The sequence below is a fragment of the Taudactylus pleione genome, unplaced genomic scaffold (assembly GCF_031769625.1).
Source record: "Taudactylus pleione unplaced genomic scaffold, aTauple2 ptg000212l, whole genome shotgun sequence".
Lineage (NCBI taxonomy): Eukaryota > Metazoa > Chordata > Amphibia > Anura > Myobatrachidae > Taudactylus > Taudactylus pleione.
In genome coordinates, this window is record NW_028284614.1 from 11,168,840 (window position 1) to 11,184,859 (window position 16,020).

The window sequence follows — 16,020 nt, forward strand, 5'->3', positions numbered from 1 at the left end:
AGATGCAGAGCAGTGATATATAAAGAGATGCAGAGCAGTGATATATAAAGAGATGCAGAGCTGTGATAAATAAATAGATGCAGGGCTGTGATAAATAGATGCAGAGCTGTGATAAATAAAGAGATGCAGAGCTGTGATAAATAAAGAGATGAAGAGCTGTGATAAATAAAGAGATGCTGAGCTGTGATAAATTGAGAGATGCGGAGCAGTGATAAATAGAGAGATGCGGAGCTGTGGTAAATAAACAGATGCGGAGCTGTGACAAATAAAGAGGTGCGGAGCTGTGATAAATAAAGAGGTGCGGAGCTGTGATAAATAAAGAGATGCAGAGCAGTGATATATAAAGAGATGCAGAGCTGTGATAAATAAATAGATGCAGAGCAGTGATATATAAGGAGATGCAGAGCAGTGATATATAAAGAGGTGCGGAGCTGTGATAAATAAACAGATGCGGAGCAGTGATAAATAAAGAGATGCAGAGCTGTGGTAAATAAAGAGATGCAGAGCTTTGATATATAGAGATACAGAGCTGTGATAAATAAAGAGATGCAGAGCTTTGATATATAGAGATACAGAGCAGTGATAAAAATAGAGATGCAGAGCTGTGATATATAGAGATAGAGAGCAGTGATATATAAAGAGATTCAGAGCAGTTATGAATAAAGAGATGTAGAGCTGTGATATATAAAGAGATGCAGAGCTGTGATATATAAATAGATGCAGAGCAGTGATAAAGAGATGCAGAGCAGTGATAAAGAGATGCAGAGCTGTGATAAATAAAGAGATGCAGAGCTGTGATATATAAAGAGATGCAGATCAGTGATGAAGAGATGCAGCACAGTGATAAATAAAGAGTTGCAGAGCTGTGATAAATAAAGAGATGCAGAGGAGTGATAAATAAATAGATGCAGAGCAGTTATGAATAAGGAGATGCAGAACTGTGATATATAATGAGATGCAGAGCAGTGATAAATAAATAGATGCAGAGAAGTTATGAATAAGGAGATGCAGAACTGTGATATATAAAGAGATGCAGAACTGTGATATATAATGAGATGCAGAGCAGTGATAAATAAATAGATGCAGAGCAGTGACAAATAAAGAGATGCAGAGCAGTGATAAATAAAGAGATGCAGAGCAGTGACAAATAAAGAGATGCAGAGCAATGATAAATAAATAGATGCAGAGCTGTGATAAATAAAGAGATGCAGAGCTGTGATCTATAAAGAGATGCAGAGCTGTGATAAATAAATAGATGCAGAGCTGTGATAAATAAATAGATGCAGAGCAGTGACAAATAAAGAGATGCAGAGCAGTGATAAATAAAGAGATGCAGAGCAGTGACAAATAAAGAGATGCAGAGCAGTGATAAATAAAGAGATGCAGAGCAGTGACAAATAAAGAGATGCAGAGCAGTGACAAATAAAGAGATGCAGAGCAGTGACAAATAAAGAAAGAGATGCAGAGCAGTGACAAATAAAGAGATACAGAGCATTGACAAATAAAGAGATGCAGAGCAGTGACAAATAAAGAGATGCAGAGCAGTGACAAATAAAGAGATGCAGAGCAGTGGCAAATAAAGAGATGCAGAGCAGTGATAAATAAAGAGATGTAGAGCAGTGACAAATAAAGAGATGCAGAGCAGTGGAAAATAAAGAGATGCAGAGCAGTGACAAATAAAGAGATGCAGAGCAGTGACAAATAAAGAGATGCAGAGCAGTGGCAAATAAAGAGATGCAGAGCAGTGACAAATAAAGAGATGCAGAGCAGTGACAAATAAAGAGATGCAGAGCATTGACAAATAAAGAGATGCAGAGCAGTGACAAATAAAGAGATGCAGAGCAGTGATAAATAAAGTGATGCAGAGCAGTGATAAATAGATGCAGAGCAGTGACAAATAAAGAGATGCAGAGCAGTGACAAATAAAGAGATGCAGAGCATTGATAAATAAAGAGATGCAGAGCAGTGACAAATAAAGAGATGCAGAGCAGTGATAAATAAAGAGATGTAGAGCTGTGATAAATAAATAGATGCAGAGCAGTGACAAATAAAGAGATGCAGAGCAGTGATAAATAAATAGATGCAGAGCTGTGATAAATAAAGAGATGCAGAGCTGTGATCTATAAAGAGATGCAGAGCTGTGATAAATAAATAGATGCAGAGCAGTTATAAATAAAGAGATGCAGAGCTGTGATAAATAAAGAGATGCAGAGCTGTGATATATAAATAGATGCAGAGCAGTGATAAAGAGATGCAGAGCAGTGATAAAGAGATGCAGAGCTGTGATAAATAAAGAGATGCAAAGCTGTGATATATAAAGAGATGCAGATCAGTGATGAAGAGATGCAGCACAGTGATAAATAAAGAGTTGCAGAGCTGTGATAAATAAAGAGATGCAGAGGAGTGATAAATAAATAGATGCAGAGCAGTTATGAATAAGGAGATGCAGAACTGTGATATATAATGAGATGCAGAGCAGTGATAAATAAATAGATGCAGAGAAGTTATGAATAAGGAGATGCAGAACTGTGATATATAAAGAGATGCAGAACTGTGATATATAATGAGATGCAGAGCAGTGATAAATAAATAGATGCAGAGCAGTGACAAATAAAGAGATGCAGAGCAGTGATAAATAAAGAGATGCAGAGCAGTGACAAATAAAGAGATGCAGAGCAGTGATAAATAAATAGATGCAGAGCTGTGATAAATAAAGAGATGCAGAGCTGTGATCTATAAAGAGATGCAGAGCTGTGATAAATAAATAGATGCAGAGCTGTGATAAATAAATAGATGCAGAGCAGTGACAAATAAAGAGATGCAGAGCAGTGATAAATAAAGAGATGCAGAGCAGTGACAAATAAATAGATGCAGAGCAGTGATAAATAAAGAGATGCAGAGCAGTGACAAATAAAGAGATGCAGAGCAGTGACAAATAAAGAGATGCAGAGCAGTGACAAATAAAGAGATGCAGAGCTGTGACAAATAAAGAAAGAGATGCAGAGCAGTGACAAATAAAGAGATACAGAGCATTGACAAATAAAGAGATGCAGAGCAGTGACAAATAAAGAGATGCAGAGCAGTGACAAATAAAGAGATGCAGAGCAGTGATAAATAAATAGATGCAGAGCAGTGACAAATAAAAAGATGCAGAGCAGTGACAAATAAAGAGATGCAGAGCAGTGATAACACAAGAGATATGGTAAGAACTTACCTTTGTTATCTCTGTTTCTACGAAGTCCATAGGGTCCACAGGGTGACCTTGGGGTATAGCTGGATCCTGGATCCTCGGGCACCACGGAGTTAAAGCTTTCAGCTGCTCCCAGGATGCACTTGGGTCCAACCTCCCCTATACCCCGCCCCCGAGCCACAGACACCTCAGTTGGTAAGCAGCCCAGGCCGGAGGAGGAGACGAAACAGAGAGAAGGAAGACTGGAACACACAAGAACCATACTCACTGAAATGGGAGACGGAAAACCGGTGACCAGTCACAGAGCCCACATGAAGCCAGGTGCGTCAGGGCGGGTGCCCTGTGGACTCTATGGACTTCGTAGAAACAGAGATAACAAAGGTAAGTTCTTACCATATCTCTTGTTTTCTACTTCAGGGTCCATAGGGGTCCACAGGGTGACCTTGGGGATGTCCCAAAGCAGTCCAACTAAGGGCGGTGACGCTCCTGTGCTGATAGGAGAACCCGGCGCCCAAAGGATGCATCCTGAGAGGCAAAGGTGTCAAACGCATAGAACCTCAAAAAGGTCTGAATGGAAGACCAGGTGGCCGCCTTACAGAGCTGAACAGCAGAGGCGCCACGGCTAGCAGCCCAAGAAGGGCCCACGGACCGAGTGGAATGAGCCTTAACAGAGGCTGGAACAGGTAAACCCTCCTGCATATAAGCCTCAATAATAACAGAACGAAGCCAACGGGCTAGAGTCTGTTTGTTGGCAGGCCAACCCCTCTTGTGAAAACCAAAGAGGATAAACAAAGAATCCGACTTCCTCACAGAACTAGTCCGGTCCACATAAACCTGGAGTGCCCTTACAACGTCTAAGGAAGTCTCCCCAGCCGAAAGATCAGGTGACTGAAAGGCTGGTACAACAATTTCCTGATTAATGTGGAACCTGGAAACCACCTTAGGCAGGAAATCAGGACGAGTGCGAAGCACCGCTCTGTCCTGATGAAAAATCAGAAAAGGGGGACGACAAGAAAGCGCCCCCAAATCTGAAACCCTCCTGGCAGAAGCAATTGCCAAGAGGAAAACAGTTTTAAAAGTTAGCCACTTGAGCTCCACTGACTCCAAGGGCTCAAAAGGAGGACCCTGTAAGGCCCTAAGAACCACCGCCAAATCCCACGGGGCCACAGGTGGCACAAAGGGAGGCTGGATTCTCAAAACACCCTGGAAAAAGGTGTGTACGTCCGGCATAGCAGCGATCCTGCGCTGGAACCACACCGACAGACCAGACACGTGTACCTTCAGTGAAGAAAGACGTAATCCTAAATCCAAACCGGACTGAAGGAAAGCCAGAATACGCGAAACTCGGAACACCTGGGGATCATAGTTTCTGGCCTCGCACCACTGAAAGTAAGTGTGCCACACTCTGTGATAGATCCTCGCGGAAGCAGGCTTGCGCGCCCTCAGCATGGTGGTAATAACGGAGCTAGAAAAGCCCCGAGACCTCAGGACGGCTGTCTCAAGAGCCACGCCGTCAAAGATAGTCGACCCAGATCCGGGTGAAGACAGGGCCCCTGAGACAACAGGTCCCGCCGTTGAGGTAGGAGGTACGGAGCGTCGATGGACAGGCTCCGCAGATCGGAGTACCACGGCCTTCTGGGCCACGCTGGGGCCACCAGGATCAGTGTGCCTCCGTCCTGTTTGAACTTGCGCAGGACCCGAGGCAGCAGAGATATCGGAGGGAACAAGTAAGCCAGTTGAAACAGCCATTTCACCGACAGCGCGTCTATCAGACTTGCGCCTGCATCCCTTGTCCTTGACCCGTACACAGGCAGCTTGTGATTGTAACGGGACGCCATCAGGTCCAGCTCTGGAAGCCCCCACTTGTCCACGAGTAGTTGGAATACCTCTGGATGAAGCGACCATTCCCCGGGATGCACATCGTAACGGCTGAGGAAGTCTGCCTCCCAATTGAGGACTCCTGGGATGAAAACTGCCGAGAGAGCTGGAAGATAGCGCTCCGCCCAAGCCAGGACGCGGGACACCTCCGACATCGCAGCTCGACTGCGAGTCCCTCCCTGGTGATTGATGTACGCCACCGTGGTGGCGTTGTCCGACTGCACCTGAACGGCCCTTCCGTGAAGAGCGGTGCCGGACGACTGCAGGGCTCTGTATACTGCCCGCAGTTCCAGGATGTTGATGGGAAGAATCGCTTCCTCTGCCGACCAACGACCCTGAAGTGACAAGGAGCCTGTCACCGCCCCCCAACCCCGGAGACTGGCATCTGTCGTGAGCAGAACCCATTCCGGGATCCAAAAGGGGCGCCCCTCCAATAGATGCGCTGTCTGCAGCCACCAGGCTAGGGACAGACGCACCTCCGAGGACAACACCAGCATCTGAGAGCGGATCCTGTGTGGCAATCCGTTCCATTCTGAAAGAATCAGCCCCTGCAGGGGCCTGGAATGGAACTGGGCAAACTCCACCATGTCGAATGCCGACACCATGGACCCCAAAACTCTCATCGCTGAGTGCACCGACACTCTGCCACTGCTCAGACAACTGTGAATCCGCAGCTGTAAGGAGGAGACCTTCTCTGGAGTCAGAAAAGTCCGTTGCTGACGAGAGTCCAGCAGGGCCCCCAAATGAACCATCCGTTGTGATGGGATGAGGGAGGATTTCTTCCAGTTGATCAACCAGCCGTGCGCCTGTAGACAAGCGACCGTCAGGTGGAGATGCTGGATCAGTACCTCCGGGGAGCTTGCCAGCAAGAGGAGGTCGTCTAGATACGGTAGCAACCGTATCCCCTGGCTCCGAAGGTGAGCCGCCATGACCGCCATCACCTTGGTAAATACCCTTGGTGCCGTGGAGAGACCAAAGGGTAGAGCCCTGAATTGGTAGTGGCTGTGGAGAATAGCAAACCGCAGAAACCGTTGGTGCGATGTTGCTATAGGCACATGGAGGTAGGCGTCCTGGATATCCAGGGAGACCATATAATCCCCCGGTTCCATCGCCAGTATGATGGAACGCAAAGTTTCCATCCTGAATTTGGGAACCCTGAGAAACCTGTTCAGGGACTTCAAATTGAGGATGGGGCGATGAGAGCCATTGGGTTTCTGCACCAGAAACAGCGTAGAGTAATACCCCATCCCACGTTGAGACTGTGGTACGGGTATAATGACCCCCGCCGTCAGCAAGGCCTCTATGGCTTCCTGAACCTGCAAGGCCTTGGTTTTGTCCTGAGAAGGACTTGTGCAAAAAAACTGGCAAGGCGGCCTGTGCCGAAAAGACAGGGCGTACCCCTGGGAGACCACTTCTCGCACCCAGGCATCCGTGGTGGTATTGTGCCAGCACTGGGCGAATTGAAGAAGTCGGCCTCCCACTCTGGGGTCCCCCAGAGGGAGGCCCGTCCCATCACGCAGAAGGCTTATCTTCTGGCTTGGAAGAAGGGCGCCTAGCACTCCAGGCTTGCTTCTTTGGCTTTGAGGCGGTCTTGGGTGCGGACTGCCTCGGGAAGGACTGACCCTTTGCCTTGCCCTGAACCCGAAAGGAACGAAACACCGAGCTCCGGACCTTAGCAGGTGTAGTAGCTGAAGGGAGGAAGGCTGACTTGGATTTTGCCAGGGTATCTACTATTTTGTCCAGGTCCGGACCAAATAGTAATTCCCCATTAAAAGGTAAGGCCACCAAGCCTTTCTTTGAATCCGCGTCTGCTCTCCAAGACCGCAACCACAAGGATCTACGAGCAGACACTGCTGCCGCCGAAACCCTAGAGGTCAACAGGCTAGCATCCAAAGATGCTTCTCCAATGTAGGAGGCGGCATCTCTCATCTGTCCTAACAACGCCCTCTGGACGTCCGGAGATTCATCCGTAAACGTGTCCTCCAAGGCGTTGGCCCACCCCTCAATGGCCTTGGCCACCCAGGAGATGGCCATGGACGGCCGGGCTACAGCCCCTGAGAGAGAATAAATAGACTTTAGACAAGTCTCCACCTTCCTGTCCGTAGGATCCTTCAGCGAGGATATAGACGGCAATGGCAAAGTAGCACTCCTGATGAGGCGTGTTACATGGGAATCGACTGCAGGCGGAGTTTCCCATTTCTTACAATGCACTTCCGGGAATGGATAATTGGACGCCAAGCGTTTCTGTGGCGTCTGCCAGGCCACCGCCATGTGATCAGTCAACTGATCAGACAAGGGGAACGCTGTAAAAGTAACCTTAGCTTTTTTAAAACTAGGATACCTTGACTTGGGAGCGGGTGCCTCATCCTCAATCAGAAGAATAGCCCGCACCGCCTTAACCAGAGCCCGCACATTGATGGAAGACTTAGTGTCTACCTCCTGGACTGAGGCATCTGAGGCTGAGTCATCCTGTACCTCACCATCATCCGAGAACCCCTCAGAATCCGAAAGATGCGCAGCCTGTGCCATGACTGAGCGTTTAGACGCCCTGGAGGGCACGTCACTGCGCAACATCGACTGAAAAGCCGAAGATGCTGCCGCCAAATCTTGGACAGTGTGGGAAAGCGCATCCACCCAGGGTGGAGGAGCTGTCACAGGAGCCTGAAACGGCACCACAGCCGGCTGTGCCACAGGGGTGGACTGAATATACATTGGCAACCCCGCATAGGGACCAACAGGCTGAGACCCCGGGGGAGTCTGCAATAATTGTGGGACACCCGGGGAATGGGGGATGGCAGGCTGGGGCAACGCCCTAGTAGGGGCGGCAGTCGGGACCGACAGACGGTCCGCGATGGACACCAGCACCTGGGAAAACATCGCCCATGGTGGCTCCTGCGAAATGGGAGGTTTAGACGTACCAGGGACCGCCTGGCACCGTCCGCACAGGCCGTCCTGTGACAAATCCTCCCTATCCACTCCTGCAGAACAGCGCCTGCAGGAGAACAATGCTGGAGCCCCGGAGTGCTCAATCTCCTCCTCAGACATGACTTAGGAAGAAAACGTGCGCACTCACCAGTGTGCTGAACAACAGCCCACAATATGGCACCGTGTAGCACACAACTGTATGTGACGGACCTCACAAATACGTGATCTATATAGGTGAGGTCAGTAGAAACACCCTTCCCCCGCACACCTGTAGGGCTTGTAGGAGAAGGAAAGGGATAGGTACAGGCTGACAGTAAGTAGAAAAAAGACACAGACAGGCAGCACTAGCAAAAGTCACATACCATGCAGGAAGATATACTCACTGCACCTTTCCACTACAATCAACCTGCCCAGATTCAGTGTCTGGGAGGGCTATAGTGCTGTGTACACTGTCCTTCTGCAGGGGAGAGGTACACAGGGGGACCGGTCAGCGTGCTCCCTGAGAGTATCCACGCTGCCACAGAGAAAATGACCGCTGGAGACCTCAGAGGAGGAGTGGCCGAGTAGCTGCAGCTCAGCGACGCCAGACTACGAGCTGAAAGGCGCGCTGAGCTGAGGGGAGGAGCCGCTAGACAGGGAAGGCTTCCTCCCCTGGCTAGCATATTAACCCCAGGGCTTGCCGGCATCCCGCTTGCCGCTTAATTTACCCTGGTGGTCTAGTGGTCTGGCGGGGTATGCCTCCGCTGGAGGGGGGGCCCGCCACCACCGCTAGCACCCCCGGTCTGTCCCCTAGACCGGGGGCATGGGACTGCATTTTTAAGGAACCCGCGCACCGCCGCTAATCAGCGGTGCGCGGCTCACCTGATCTCCCCGGCGTCTTCCGGCAGCAGTCCCGGGGGAAACCAGAGTCCGGCTAGTACAGACTCTGGCTTCCCCCGCCGCGATCCCCAGTTCAGTGCTGGCGTCGCGGCGCCAGCAGGGAGAAGGAGCGGCAGCGTTGGCGTCTGTACAGACAGCCCAGCGCTGCCGCTCTGTAGAAAAACTGTAGTAAAAAATAAATAAATAAATTTAACTAAGTTAAATAAAAAATTAAAAGCTTTAGGGGGCTGCTCCAGCAGCCCACCCCGCAGGGTGACCCGACTCCGGCCGGGCACCATCTAAAACTGAGGTGCCTGTGGCTCGGGGGCGGGGTATAGGGGAGGTTGGACCCAAGTGCATCCTGGGAGCAGCTGAAAGCTTTAACTCCGTGGTGCCCGAGGATCCAGGATCCAGCTATACCCCAAGGTCACCCTGTGGACCCCTATGGACCCTGAAGTAGAAATAAAGAGATGCAGAGCAGTGATAAATAGATGCAGAGCAGTGACAAATAAAGAGATGCAGAGCAGTGACAAATAAAGAGATGCAGAGCATTGATAAATAAAGAGATGCAGAGCAGTGACAAATAAAGAGATGCAGAGCAGTGATAAATAAGGAGATGTAGAGCTGTGGTAAATAAATAGATGCAGAGCAGTGACAAATAAAGAGATGCAGAGCAGTGATAAATAAATAGATGCAGAGCTGTGATAAATAAAGAGATGCAGAGCTGTGATTTATAAAGAGATGCAGAGCTGTGATAAATAAATTGATGCAGAGCAGTTATGAATAAGGAGATGCAGAGGTGTGATATATAAAAAATGCAAAGCTGCATATTTGTGAATAAAATTTTTATGTGCATAACATAACATGTAACTAATATAATGCAACAATTGCTCTTTAAAGTCTTGGTGGAACAAAGGGTTACTGATAAGATTCAGCTTCCTATCCTTGTGTACAGAATGCTAAGAAGTTTATTTGCTAATGTAATGATTTTCCATCATTCGTAGCTTATTTGGCTGAGTGACTTAATCTGAATTTAAGCATAGTCTACATAAACAGTGTAACTGGGTTAGGGTAGAAGTGCAGATATTAGGGCATTTATTATATTTTGGGGTATATTTCAGATTCTGAAAGGTAAATAATTATATGTATGTATCTATCACAGCAGTAGGCACACAGCAAGTTCCCCAGACGTTTGCAGAGGTCAGTCAACTAATTTATCCCTGTATACATATTTGTATTCTAAAGCGTAAATGGGACACTTGCCAAAATAACAAACTAGGAGATAACATTGGTTATGTATATATTACCAATCAGGGGCATAACTAGCTATGAGCGAACTTTGCCATCCCACAGAGTGCAGAGGCTCTGTGAGCTGCACCATCGCGCCCAATGGCAGTTGTTCCTGGCTAGTAGGGTCCCTGGAATGGCACCATGCAGTCAGGATTGCTGCTGCCTCACTCGCGCAGCGTACTGTGGATGCTCCAGACGGGAACCCTGCGCACTATATACAGCCGATTGGGCTCCCTGAGGATGCCCAGTCAGTGCTGCACTTACCAGAGCTGCCGGGCACGCCCCCTTTGCGTGACATCATGATGTTGCACACTCAGTGGGCGGGGCTAGCGCAGAGCACTGATGTGCCCAGTTACGGCCCTGTTACCAATTGTCTTTTATATGAACCCAAGTCTTGTTTGATTTATCCTGCCTATTGCTGATCTACCTGTACTGTTGTATTCTTCCATCTGCTGACTGTTTGCCTGGATACAGTGCATCCGGAAAGTATTCACAACGCTTCACATTTTCCACATTTTGTTATATTACAGCCTTATTACAAAATGGAATAAATTAATTTTTGTCCTCAAAATTCTACACACAATGCCCCATAATGACAACGTGTGTGACAAGTTTTTTTGAGATTTTTGCAACTTTAATAAAAAAAAAACTAATAAATCACATGTACATAAGAATTCACAGCCTTTGCTCAATACTTTGTTGATGCACCTTTGGCAGCAATTACAGCCTCAAGTCTTTTTGAATATGATGCCACAAGCTTGGCACACCTATCTTTGGGCAGTTTCGCCCATTCCTCTTTGCAGCACCTCTCAAGCTCCATCAGGTTGGATGGGAAGTGTCGGTTGACAGCCATTTTCAGATCTCTCCAGAGTTGTTCAATTGGATTCAAGTCTGGGCTCTGGCTGGGCCACTCAAGGATATTCACAGAGTTGTCCTGAAGCCACTCCTTTGATATCTTGGCTGTGTGCTTAGGGTCATTGTCCTGTTGAAAGATGAACCGTCGCCCCAGTCTGAGGTCAAGAGCGCTCTGGAGCAGGTTTTCATCCAGGATGTCTCTGTACATTGCTGCATTCATCTTTCCCTCTATCCTGACTAGTCTCCCAGTTCCTGCCGCTGAAAAACATCCCCACAGCATGATGCTGCCGCCACCATGCTTCAGTGTAGGGATGGTATTGGCCTGCTGATGAGCGGTGCCTGGTTTCCTCCATGCACTGTATACAGATATTGTTACTGGGCATAATGCCCAGAGCAGTACCAGCATGGATGAGACGCTATGCAGCAAATATCATGCAGTAGTTCCTTCCTTCCTTTACTTGTCTATCACACTGATGTACTGTATATGCCAAATGGCCATGGCTTAATAACACAATCCATCTACAAATGTATGTACCCCATTATCCTGATATATTGGCAACCTGAAATAACCACCAGCTGGGCTTGTGCTGGAAAATGCTAAACATTATATACTTTGATTTAATTGTTATATCTTATATTAAAAGATCATTTGAAATATAAAATAGCAGTAGGAAATGAATTTGAGTGGGTCTACGCCTATAAATTAAAGGCTTTGGGTGGGATGTACAGTACTAAAGGGAAAATATGGCCAAAGCCTCGAAAACTGTTGTTTTTGGAGGTTGGACCGCATTGCCATATGTACAAAGCACCGGAAAGCAAAACTTTCCATATATTGTACCCAGTAGGCAGTGCCATCTATAGATATTATTGCCTAATAGAAGCTTAAGGGCAGCTTTTCGCAAAGTTCCCCATGAGGGATTAAATAGGATCCTTCCCAGGGTCCCCTGCAGCTCGCGCGTTGGCGTGTGCATAGGCATAATGACTCCTGAGTCATGAACCCTGAAGTCATTTCATCGCAAAGGACAGCTGTTTTCGGAAGAGCTGTCCTTCATGATTTAATTTGCATTTGTACATACTTACCGGCGTTATTAACTCTGGTATGCATGCACAGTAACTGACGAAATGTACTGGATCCATACTGGGATGCTTGATACATCCTGCCACATTCGGTATGAATAGCCGTCTGCCGCATGAACCGGCGGATCGATTCCCGGTTGCGGCAGCCCGGCAAAACAGCAGAGCCCGGCAGCGGAAGCCCGATAGGGCTGGAAATCCCAATCGTCCCTAAGGTAAGTATCTATTAACCTAACCTCCCTAATCCTAACCCTCCTTAGGGGTGCGTAACCCTAACCTCCCCCCCAAGTGCCTAACGCTAACCTTCCCCCTCTAAGTGCCTAACCCTAACCCCCCTTCTCCGCTGCCTAACCCTAAGTCCCTCCCAGGGGTGCCTAACCCTCCCTCCCCCTAGCCTAATCCTAACCCTCCCGGGGGGGTGCCTAACCCTAATTCCCCCCCGGGTGCCCTAAACCTAACCCTGCCCCCCACGGCTGTCCGCTCGCGGCGTCCGGCATCCCTTCGATCGGGATGCCGGGCGCCTGTCTCCCGCCGCCGGGAAAATGACAGACGTCTAGATTTTAGACGCCGGTTGTTTATCCCTAGGCGAGATAGTGGATTCGGGAAGCTGGCGGTCGGGATTGCAGCCGCCGGCTTCCTAAACGTATCCCATCCTGCCCTATCTTTTATAAAAGCAGCTTTAAAAATTATTTCCCTATTCATATGCATTTTGGAGTCCATCCACTGGAGAGTCATGCTGGGTCACCTCCCACATCAACGATACGCAGCTACAGACAGCCCGAGTAATTACACTTCAAGTCACAAAGTGTCAACTATGGGAATCGGGACTTTATAACAACATTCCAGCGGCAGAGTGAAGAGGAGGATCGGTGAGGCGGGAACAGCTTTAGCATCAGCTCCACAGAGGCCGGTTTGGCAAATTCTACGTTGAAGACCATTTTAATCAGGGCTGTTCCCCAGCAACGGATCTAGGGGTCTGGAACCCCTTGATAAAATGAAGTAGTTGGTCAGTGGCGTAACAATATCACAAAATGCTTGGAATACAACATCATGGCGGCTATGTGACGGAGCCAGAAGCTTGGACCATGTGGCAAGGCTGGGGTAAGTGAAGAGAGCTTTCTCCAGCTGTTGGCAACCATGGGCCACCCAGGGGTTAACATTTCTGGGTGGCTGATCCAGGTAGTGCCCCAGCCGCCCTCATAGCCGTCCTAACCCTTGTCAACCGGTATTTACTGCCCTGGTCCTTCCTAGAGAGGAACCTCCACTGATCATTTCTATAGGCAATTTTTGTCAGTAGTTACGCTCCCTCCTAGCTTTGATAGTTACGCACCCCTTTCCTGATATATCACACACTACAGTACAGGGCCTCATCCTGAGTTGCATGTAATGTGAAAGCAACTCCAGATGCCCGCAATGCAAAGAGAACGCGTATGAAATGCAGATTACTAATGTGAATGTACGTAGTCAGGGGCATATATTCCAAAAATATAGTGATAGGTTAATTGGCTCCAAACATAAATTAACCCTAGTGTGTATGTGTGTGAGCATGTGATAGGGAACATAGGGCCTGACTCAGAGCCGGACGCTATTTGAAATTGCTCGTTCAGAAAAAGGGGCCGGCTATTTAAATTGAGCGCTCACTCTTTGCAGTCTGTTGACGCCTCTATGTCTGAGCGAGCAAACGAAACATGCGCTCGCTATTTTGTAAAGACGCCCCCTGGCTGCTCGCATCCTACGTCATCTCCGCTATTTATTTGATTAATCGAGTACATCGAAAGGCGGCTGAACTGCTCGCAGTGCTTGTGGTAGGATTTTCCTACCGCAATCATGCGAACAGTTCAGGCTAAGAAACAACCAAGTGACGTGGTCGATGACACTGCTTTGTTAATTATGCACACCCTTAAAACGCCCATTTTGACTGTTTGGCACGCCTGCGTTCGGATCTCCACTTCCCGTTTTCAAGCACCTTCCCCTGTTACCACCCACAAACGCCTCATCCTGTCACTCAAATTAGCAGGCACTCGCTATTTGGCGAGCGCTCGATTTCTGATCGCACTGACTGGTTGGCGCATGCGCATTACGACCCATACGCATGCGCAGATGTGCGAACATCGCTCAGAGCGAACGAGCGGCCGCTTACGAGCGGCTCTGAATCAGGCCCATAGATTGTAAGCTCCACTGGGGCAGGGACTGATGTGAATGGCGAACTATTCTCTGTAAAGTGCTGCGGAAAATGTGTGCGCTATATAAATAACTGGTAATAATAATAATATATTATACATATCTATGCTATACTGTATACACCATTAGAGATGTCCATCTGAAGGGGTCTATGTATTAAAGCTGCATACACATGGAACGATATTGTGACCAATATGAACGATAACGATATCGTTATCGTACATACCGTTCAATATCGTTCCGTGTGTATGCAAGTCGTCGTTAACGATGTGCACTCCTGCTGATCGGTAACGATATCTTTCATCGGCCGTACTCGCAGGCCAATCTGACGATATCGTCAGATCCTGCAAGTTCGGGGATGCAGCCGGTGACGCCACTGAACAATATCGTTAACGATTTCGTTTAGTGTGTATGCTCAATGTCGGGAACGACATTCAGCCCGGCAGGTGAGGGGACCACACTGGGGAACGATATCGCTCATGGAGCATATCGTTCCGTCTGTACCCGGCTTAAGCCTTGGAGAGAGAGAAAGTGGATGGAGATAAAAGTGCCTGTCATGTGACAGTTAGGAGCCGATTGTTTGGTACTTTAACTCCGCCCACTTGATCTCTCTCCAAGGCTTAGTACATAGACCCGAGAATTTGGCGTCCACAATGCATACCTTACACTAGTGGAATTAATTCTGGACACTTAGGAAATTTTGACAATTTTACGTTTAGTCATTATTTTTACATTATAATCACTTATAATTTATATTCCAATCGAAGTATATGTGAGTATAATCGTTACTATTTATTTTTAAGTTGTCATTTGTCAAATTTCCAGTGAAAAATTCCGTAAAACCAGTTTTACAGGTATGCTTTTATTATGGAAAAAAATTATGCAATTTCAGCAATACACAACATTAATACTTTGATGGATATACTCTGTTTTTAATAACAGCTTTGATTCGTTGAGGCATCGAGTGAACCAGACGTCCCAGATCTTCAGGTGAAATCATGTGGTACCAGGCCTGGATTATGGCTTTGATCATCTCTCTCTTGTTACTTGGATTTTTTTCGTGATGCCATCACTTTAAGCCTTGACCAAAGATTTTCTATCGGATTTAAATCCGGACTATTTCCTGGCCAAGGAAAGACAGTGATTTGGTGATCGCCGAACCACTTTATGGAACTGTTGGCGATGTGGCATGGCACTCCTTCCTGCTGAAAGATACACTTCCGTGGGTCACCTTCGAACAAATCCTTGATTGTGGGCAACAGTTTTGCCTCCAGCACTGCTTCTTGATACTTTTTGGCATTGATATTGCCATCAACGACAGCCAAACGTCCCACACCATGGCTAGCCATGCTGCCCCACACCATCACACTCACTAGGTGCTTCATAGTTGCCTTGGTGCACTCGGGCAAAAGATCTTCCCCAGGCAGGTGCCGAACAAATTTCACTTCATCACTCCCAAAGAAGCTGATTTTGGTCTCGTCGTTCCAAATAATCTTGTCCCCAGTCTTCTTCTGTCCACTCCTTGTGTGCCAGAGCCCAATCTATACGTTTCTGCTGTAGATACTGCTTCTTTCTCGGAGTCCTAGCTCGCAAACCATTGTCACAAAAAAATCTTTATAGGGTTCAGTCACAAACTTGGACACCATATGTTTTCATTATATTGTTGATGGCTTTTACAGACCTTCGACGGTTCTGCAGGGCCAGTTGACAGATTCTGCGCTCATCTTGTTTTGTAAGCATAGGCTTTCTGTCACGCTGGGAGGCGGTTT